This window comes from Orcinus orca, chromosome 6, assembly GCF_937001465.1.
Source record: "Orcinus orca chromosome 6, mOrcOrc1.1, whole genome shotgun sequence".
In the NCBI taxonomy this organism is placed as follows: Eukaryota; Metazoa; Chordata; class Mammalia; order Artiodactyla; family Delphinidae; genus Orcinus; species Orcinus orca.
In genome coordinates, this window is record NC_064564.1 from 118,005,172 (window position 1) to 118,014,728 (window position 9,557).

Genomic DNA, 9,557 nt, shown 5'->3' on the forward strand with positions numbered 1-9,557 from the left:
GGGCTGGGTCTCTTCTTTTTACCATTTCTTCCAACAGCAGCACCAGTCTGACTGAACGCGTGTGTGCGCGTGCAGGCGTGGAGGAGCGCCCTTGGGACAGTGGTGGCCACTTTGCCTGCAGGGGATGCAGGCTGTGCCTGAGCCCACCCCCACCCCTCCCTCCCTGACCTCCAAGCACAGCCTCCTTCTGTGTTTGGTAAACATGTGAGAAACTCTAAACAAAACCTTTGCAAACCATTCCTTCTGGCGTCTCCTTCTCCCTTTGGATCATTCTCTTTCCTCCTGAATCATATATTTTCTGAGTCCTTTTCCTGAGCGTCTGTGGGGCTCTAACTCAGATCTTGTTTGTCTGACATTGTCTTTACCCGATGTTTTTTGTTTTGTTTTGTTTTGTTTTGTTGTTTTTGGTTTTGTTTGCGGTACGCGGGCCTCTCACTGTTGTGGCCTCTCCCGTTGCGGAGCACAGGCTCTGGACGCACAGGCGCAGCGGCCATGGCTCACGGGCCCAGCCGCTCCGCGGCATGTGGGATCCTCCCGGACCGGGGCACAAACCCGTGTCCCCCGCATCGGCAGGCGGACTCTCAACCACTGCGCCACCAGGGAAGCCCTACCCAACGTTTTTTAAATGGCCTTTCATGGGCATATGATGGAAGGAAGGGGAGTGTTGTTTGGGGCGCACTTAGGAGATGACTTCCCGTTGCTGTTCTTTGAGAGTTTGTTGTCAGCATGGCTGTCCTTGATGGGGAATCAGTCTTTTCTGTCTGTCTGATTACATAGGACCTTCTCTCCGTTCACAGCCCCCATGTGCTATTGTGTGTCTGCCGTGGCTTACCTCTCGTCACCCAGCTTCCCAAATCTCAGGACACGTGCCTGTCATCAACTGTCGCCCCTTCTCAGCTGTGAGCGCTTTGATCACAGCCCCTCTTCCGTCTTCTACTTCCCCTCCTCCTGCCGCCAGGACGGTGGTCCCCTCCCGCCCTGAAGCAGGCCTGCGTGGCCTCCAAGACTGGGTCACAAAGGTCACTGCAGCCTCCCCTGCTCTCTGGGGAAGCAGCCACCACGCTACCTGCCCCTGTGAGGACACCGGAGCAGCCCCACGGGGAGGCCCCTCCCAATTCTCCTGCCAGGCGCGTAGGTCCTCGGGATGCAAATGCGCGGTTGCCTAGGAACGGGGTGGGGGAAGGTGGCAAAATGGTTCCCCCTGCGCACACAGACCTCCCTTGGCCCCGGGCGTCTGCCTCAGCGTTCTCTCCTCCAGGAAGTTTCTGGAACGTCTGCAGCCACTTGATTCCCCCTTCTCCGGGCGTATTGCCGTCTTCCAGGCCTGTCACTTTCAGTGCATGTCCTGTTGTGTCATAAGCCCGACTTCTCTCTCATTTGAGTTTCTTGATTCAAAGTCCATAGATTATCAGATTATTTCCTCGTCTCCTGCGTGGTGCCCAATTCTGGACCCTGTTCCCCGTAGGAGGCCGGGGGAGATTTCTTGGAGAGTCCAGGGCCTGAAAACAAACGCCCCGCGTGGAAATCACGCTGCTGTCCTCACCACGAGGGGCAGCTGTATAAAGGGCTTCCTACCGCCGCGGGATCCCCAAGGGCAGGGCTATTTGGGTCTCCTCATTACCAGCACTGTGTCCCCCACGCAGGCCTGACACCGTAGGGGCTCAGCTTCTATTTTCAGAAGGATATGAATGTGGTTTTCTTTGCCCTTTGGCTGCCGACTGAAGAGTGGAGAGCAAACCCCACCTCCATTTCATCAGCTGGGAAGGCCTTTTGGTGAAAAGCCCTCTTCCATTCCACCCCATTCCAATGACAATCTTCCCTGGCCCGGACTCTTGTTTTCTTTTAATATTGTATTTTACTGTAGTAGAAAACGCAAAACATAAAATTTACCATCGTAACCACTTTACAGTGGAAACTTCAAGGGCATTTACGAAATTCTCGATGTTGTGCAACCATCCCCCCCTGGTTCCAGACTTTGGGCCCTGAGTGTTCTTCCTGCTTCCACACCGTATACTTTGCTCTACGCATCTCCCGGGAGCTGCCTAAAATCCTCACGGAATGAGGCGAGATTTCCATTAAGAAAATACCTGAATCGAAAGGATGAAGTTTGGGCTCTTTTAAACTCGTCTCTCCTGAGAACGCACGGCAGATGAAGGTGAGCTGGGGGTTTCTGCGTTAGCATTGGTCTAGGCGTCCAGCTCTTTCTGAGTTTTGGCAGCCAAAGACCTCTTTCCATGACACCACCGGCTCCCAGCTCCTGGGCTCCGGGACCCCTCACTGGCGGCCCACACCCGGGAGCTGCCCAGGCTGTGGATTCTGTTTCCCTGGGTTACACACACAAGTTTTGTCCCCCTTGGCTCTGTAGATGGCTCTGTGTAACACAAACTGACCAACGCCAGAAGCGACGGCTAGAGCCGGCATCCCGGGGAGGTCGGAGGGCCGCTCCCACCCCGTGCCCCCTGCCCGCCTGTCGTGGCCGCACCCTCCGAGGAGGAGGAGACCGGCGGAGGCCCAACAGCAAACTCCCAAAGGGCAGCAGCCCTTCTCCCTGCCCTCGACCCCCAGGGCACTGCCTTTCTTAGCTTTTGTTCCCTGTCGGGACATCTTTGCCAAACCCTGAGTGGAAACATCTGAGCAGCTCTGGCTGCATCTCAAGGCTGGGATTCGAACACGGCTCAGAGCTGCCAGCTGGTCAGTGCATCTTGGGCTGCGGATCTCTGCAGCTTGGCAGTGAGAAGTCCTGGACGAGAGGCCCCAACTCTGCCTTCTCCTGCAGCATGTCTGAACACAGGCGGGCTCCCTGGAGGAAGAAGGAGAGACGGAGGAGAGGGCACAGCTGAGGCCTTGGAGATGGAGAAAGCTCCTGACTGACCCCCTCACCATTACCTGCGACTCGGTCATCCCAGCTGCACGCCGTCCAGTCAGAAGTGTCCGCAAGGCTGCGGAAAGCACGAGGCAGAGCTGCAGACCCCAGGCCACCACCCTCAGACCTAGGCCAGCCTCCCTCTGCTGAAGGTCCGACGGGCCGGAAGGCAGCGAGTGCGCTCCGTGACCCCCCGGCACAGGGCGGCACCAGCAGCCCTGAAGGCTGCGTGGGGTCTCCAGCAGAGCCAAGACGGGGCAGCCACATACACCTCAGCGGCACCCAGGCCCCGGCCTGCAGCAAGGAAGAGGGAGGAGCCGGGTCCTGGATGTTCCTGGCACAGCAGGGGGAACCTGGCGAGTGTCCGCTGAAGCAACCTGCCAGCTTCAGAAAGGCCCGTGATGTGATGCCAGGTCGGACAGGAAGTGATCTTCTCAAAAACGTTCACTTTCACCTCATCCAGCCTTTGCAGGTGAAACACAGGGGACAGGGGAAGCAAGGAAAACGACGCCCGAGGACATCCAGACTACGACAGTGCACGAGGCGACCGGCTTGCTCTCCAAAACGTCCATGAGTCAGTGTCCTGGGAAAACGTGAAGGGGGCGGGGGGTGTTCTCCCGTGAAATAGATCAGAGGCGGAGCCAAGCGGGAGATGCGGATTACATTCTAGGTCCCAAAACCCAGAAAGCCAGAAGGTGCCTCTCTGCACAACTGAAGAAATGAAAGATAGAGTGAGGAGACTGCAAAGTTCTCCAGGGCCAGGACGGTATCACGCTGATGATGGAGCGCGACCTTCCTTTTAGCGGAGGCCAAAAAAGCCAGAGGGTTTGGAGGTGAAGCATGGGGTGTCTGCAACTTTCTTTCGAATGAGAAGAGAAAAAGTGGAAGGGGAGGAGGGGCAGAAGCCTCCCGCGGCTATCCATCCATCAGGGTCCGGACAGAAGCACGGGCAGCCTGGGGAGCTGAGCGCATTATGTAGAGGGACTGGTTACAGATGTCTGGCCAGGGAGGGGGAGACTGGGGAGGAGAGCCCGATGGGAGCTGTTACCCCATCAGCAGGGAGAAGGGTGCTTGAAAGGCCCTGCATGCACACACCCACCTCCCGCCCGTGAGGAGGGAGCCGGGAGAAGACTGTCAGGGTGTCGCTGAGGCCAGGCGGTGGCCGCATGGGCCAGCGTGGGCCTGCTGGCGTTTTCTTCCTTTCTGTTTGAAATGTGGAACATTTGAAAACTCTCATAATAATAAAAAATGGGGGGTGGGGAGGAGAAGACGGAGAGGCAGAGAGAAGAGGGCGGATGCCCACCCTGGCCTGAAAGGGGTGGAGGAAAGCCAGTCTGCAGCTCCTCCCCCCTCCCACCTCGGAGTCCCCGTGGGCCTCGGGCCGGGCAAGGGGGGTGCAGGCGGTCAGCTCGGGGGCGACGCAGCCCCTCTCCCCGGGAGGCAGAGCGGGCATCTGCCTGGATACCCAAACATAAACGGGCAAAACGTGAATAACGGGGGTTTCTGGGGGAATAACAACATTTGGGCCAAAACCAAACTCCGTAGACATGCTCACACGTACTTAACGGGTTAGCACTGTTCTTCTTGGGAATTGCATGGGTGTGGAGAGTTTTGGCGCTTGACCCAAGAAGCAGCTCCTGTCAGGCCCTGCAGCGGAGCTCAGGAAACTCGACGAACCCTCAGACCTGCTGAGACGCGTCCCCAGAGATCAGGGCCAGCCCTGCGGCCGTCACACAAACACTAGGAGGACAGGCCAACCCAGGCCCCAGAGCCACCGCCCGGCCCTCCCGCTGGGCCCAGGCCCTGGACGTCCCTAGCCCACGCAGGCCCACGCTGCCCGGCCCACAGCGGGGGCCACGGTTCAGGTTTGTGTCTTGGTTACTGAGCGCCAGGAGCGGTGACCTCATTGGCACAGAGAGAGGACAGAGCCACCTCCCCAGCAAGGTCCCGGGGAGAGGCGGGGCCGAGGCACAAGCCAGCGAAGGCGCCAGGAGGGACCCCCTGCATGTAGGGAGGGGGCGGAGGGCACCCACGTCACCCACCCCCGCGCCCCTGATGGGACCCACAGACAAAACAGGCTGAGTGCATCGCCCAGGGTCAGACAGACGTGGGTTGGAACCCAGCGCCCTCTTCCTGGCTGTGTGCCCTGGACAGGTCACCCAGCATCTCTGAGCCTGTTTGCTGCTCTGTGTAAAGGGCTTGCTGAGAGCACCCACGACAGAGGCCCATGGAGAGCAGCACCTGGGAAGCCGTTTAAAGCATCTCCTTTGCACCACGAGTTGATTGACTTGGCGTATAAATGTCCTGGGGCTGCTGTAACAAGTGACCCAAACGGGGGGCTGCAAACGACAGACGTTCATCTCTCCCAGTTGTGATGGCTCGACGGCTGTAACAACCTCTGTTTACTGAAGTGCAGGCAACATTCTTCATTCACAGGATCATGTGTGAGAGTAGCTGTATCATCTCTGCATTTCATTTCTGGATCATAAAGGAACTGGTAAAAATATTTGTTAGAAAAGGGCCTCTGGGTCTGATGGGGTGAGAACCATATGTGACAGTAACAGCCCAGGGCTGGAGCTCCGGGAGGACCGGAGGGGGTGTGGGAAGCAGGACTTGAGCAGGAATCTGAGAAATGGGTCCAAGAGAGGATCCACGTGCAGGGGCCGGCCTGGAACCGCAAGAGCCCGGCGTGAGGGTTTGTGGAAACAACCGGCCTGCCGTGGGTTTGCACCCACAGGGCCCAGGACAGGAAGGGGCACCACCAGCTCAGGCACACCCGCCCCTCCAAGGGCGCTCTCGCACTTGCTGAGGCTGAGAAGTTGTGCTTCTCACCCGGCAGGAAGAGCAGGATTCAGGCTGAAGCCCCGGGTCTTGGGGCTGGTGGGGGGAGATGCTGACAGTGAACCTGGGCTGACATTTCCCTAAATGGAGAAGGCAAGAAACACAGGGGCACATTTTAGCCTTCCAGGGGGGAAAGAAGACAGAATTCTTTCTCTTTTAATAGTTCAAGCACCAAAAAGACACTTTGAACAAAGCCGGCGAGTCAGAGGGCAGGAGGCCGGCTCACAGGCCAGGGTGGGGGCAGCACTCACGGCCCACGGGAGTCTGGGTCAGAAGCCCAGCAGCGGAAGCCAGGGGGTGATGGACCCAGCTCCGTGTCCCCCGAGTGCCCTGGGGACGCACAGAGAGGTAGTTAGCGGCTCAGAGCCTTACAGTCCGTCCAAGGGAAAATCATTTTTTTGGAATGGGTGGGCGAGGAGCTCTATATACAAAGATGTTCTCAGCCGTATCATTTAGGATAATGAAGAGTTCAAAGTATGGAAGAGAGGCGGGGCGTGGTTAGTCTGGGAAATGTCTCTCCGGGTCAACAGCCCACAGACATTTAAATGGCCTGCAGGCTGGCTTAGGGGATAAGACTAACTGAAGAACGGGATTAGAGAGGCCCAGCAGGACGCCCACACTGTGACACACAGAGAGAAGGCCTCCTGGAAGGGGTAGCACAAATGCAAATGGAAGCCTCTTTTAGGGAATAAAAACATAGGTCAGGGTTTCCCTGGTGGCGCAGTGGTTGGGAGTCCGCCTGCCGATGCAGGGGACACAGGTTCGTGCCCCGGTCCGGGAGGATCCCACATGCCGCGGAGCGGCTGGGCCCGTGAGCCGTGGCCGCTGAGCCTGCGCGTCCGGAGCCTGTGCTCTGCAACGGGAGGGGCCCCAGCAGTGAGAGGTCCGCGTACCGCAAAAAAAAAAAAAAAAAAAAAAAACATAGGCCAATAGAAAGAGCAGGCAGAGGCCAGGTGGGCGTGGGATGTGGCGGGGACGCTGCGTACCTGGCTACAGGGTCTCCAAACCTGAGGAGCCGGCAGGAAAGTCAGCCCAAACGTGGCATCCAGAGGACCGCACCCCGCCAGAGGCGTCCTCGGCTACAGTCACGCCGTGTTAACGCGCTCTCCCAGAAGCCCCTGGAGGGTGCATGCAGGTGTCACGGAGAGGCCGCTTACCCTGAAGCAGGAGCGTCTGTTAACGTGTTGTCAACCAGGGGTGGGTAGCAGGTGAGAGGGGGGCAGGATTCCCCAGGGGGAGGCTCTGGGCAGGCCTAGCAGGCCCGGGAGATGGGCTCCGTCTACCCTCCTGCCCCAGCATCACATCCCCCGCGAGCCGGGCCACGTCAACAACCCCCAGCCACCTCTCCCAGACCTGGTGCTCATCCAGAGACACTGTGACCTGCGGGGGCTCGGCCCTCCCTCCATGTCCTCCCCCGGCTCTTCAAATGTGGGCCCCAGGACATCGGTCATCTCACCCAACCCTCCCAACAAGCCACTAGGAAAGTGTCACCAGCACCACCACCCCCCCCCACTTTGTAAGGAGAGGAGATTGCAACTCAGAGACTGCTTGTTCCCAAGGCCACACAGTGCAGATGGAAAAGGGCTCAGGACCCCGCTGTCCAGGACTCCTTACCCTGAGCCAGTAACAGCACGTGGGCAGAGCCAAGAGCATGGCTTTGGGGTCAGCCGGATGTGAGTTTCAGTCTCCACTCTGCACAAGGCCTCTGGGCCTCAGCTTCCTCATCTGTAAAGTGGGGACACGGACACCTGGGGGGTTACAGGTGACGATCTGCTTTCCTGGGCTGGCACGGGGTGGGGCGGTCGCTGTCAGCTCATAACCCCAGGGTCAGGGCCAGAGCTGGAGATCTCAGGCCACTCGCACCTCGGGACTCTCGCCCCATCCGTGCAGGACTCGGTGTGGCCCAGCCTGAGGCCCTTGGCAGCCCATACCCTTGGCCCAGCAGCCCCAGTGGCCCTGCCCTGCAGTCACGGGCAGCAGAAGGGGGATAAACCCTCAAGGAGGGGGGACAGCCTCCCCACAGGGCTGGGCCCGGGCATCAGCTCAAAGAGCCCGGCCAGGCTGGCCTGCCGCCGGCCCTTTAGCAACATGAGGGCGGTGAGGGGCTGTGGGAGTGGGAGCGCTGCAGCCTAGCCCCTCATCCCAGCAGGAGGGAGACCCACCCCTGCCCATCGGCTCAGGCCAGGGTTCCCGGACCAGGCCTCGGTCCCCACTGGGGCCTGGACGGCCACAGCCCTCTTCATCAGCTGGGGTTCCCAGTCGAGCTGTCACGGTGGCCGGCCGCCAGCACCCGCCAGGCCGAGAGCTCCGATGACATCACTCTGGCCCAGGCGGCGGCAAAGTAAAAACAGATGCCGCCTCGTCCGGGCTTGGACCCTCCTCAGGAGGCACCTCGCGAGCGGCCCTCCACCGGGTGGGCCCAAGGTGACCGGAGGCACCAGGACAGCTGCCCTGTCACGGTCCTCGCCCCCCTGAGTGCTCACCGCTCCCCTCTGGGCTGGGCCTCCAGGGAGGGTCGGCACCGCCTGTGCCTTGTTCACGGGCGTCTCCCAACCTCCGACGTGGCGCCGAGCACATGGTTGGCGTTCAGGAAATGCCAGTGGGATGAATGAAGGGCCACCAGCTGTCCCGGAGCCGTGGCTGGGGGTCCGAGGCTCCCCTCCCTCCGCCCCGGCAGGGTCACTGCCATTCCTCCTCCGTGGTGCTTTGCAGTCTCCCCCAGCTCCCAGCCGTCACCAAAGACCATAGATTAGATGATTGCATTACGTGGAATGTCCAGAAGGAGCGAATCCATGAAGGCAGAAAGCAGATGAGTGGGTGGAGGCGTGGGGTAGGGGGTCACGGCTAAAAAGCGTGGGGTGCTCTTGCAGGTGATGAAAGTGCCCTAAAGTTGAGAGCAGTGACGGCTGCGCACATCTGTGACCACACTCACGCCATGGGCCCCTTAAGTGGGAGAACCATGCGCATGTGAATTACGTCTCATAAAGCTGTTTAAAGGACGAGGGAGCCAGTTCCTGATAAGCCAGGGGCCTGGGGCTGCTGACCTGGGAGCTCAGCTCTGAGGACCACCCACGTAGAAGGATCCAGCAGGCAGAGGGTGGAGGGTGTCTGTCTGATCCCCGCCCCAGGTTTTAAATGGGGCCTTCCCTGTTATGGGTGGAGGTGATGGAGACTGAGGCTTCCTCCTAGTATCATTATTATAGCTGTTACCGCAGAGCTTAATGGGGTCTCATTTGGTCCTTAGGAGAACCTCCGACCGATGGTATAATGGGCCCTGTGTGACGGGGGAGCCGAGTGCAGGGGGGCCACAGACGTCGGGGGTCTGGTCTGGCCTGAGACCCAACACCGGCATGTGATCTCTGCACAGGACACAGCTGCAGGTTGCTCACTCTTCTCTGAGGCTGTCAGAGTGTAACTTTCAGAAAACTGAAAGCAAGGCTGTCACACAAATATAAAATGAACATGGATCAACAATTCATTAGCTCATTAATACAGGAACCAAAAAGAGGCTGCAACAGTTTGAGGATCAGGGCAGGTGAGTTAAAGGTGACACAGGTCAGGGTCCCACCGGCAAGAGAACTGTAACCCTTGGGGGTCACCTTACGCCAGATGCAAATCTGCAAGTTAACATAACTTCACAAAATCCAAACTCTTAATTAATAGTAAACAGCAAAGTCCACAGGCACATTCTCTAGATAAGGAAATTCCTTGTGTGGCCTTAAATAATGCCCCAGGATGACTTAGAAAGGATAGCTTTTTTTTTTTTCTTATTTTCAAGCTTTAAATAATTTTCCTTGACATTAAAGAAGGTACAAATGAATGGAAAGATATTCCATGCTCATAAATTGGAAGA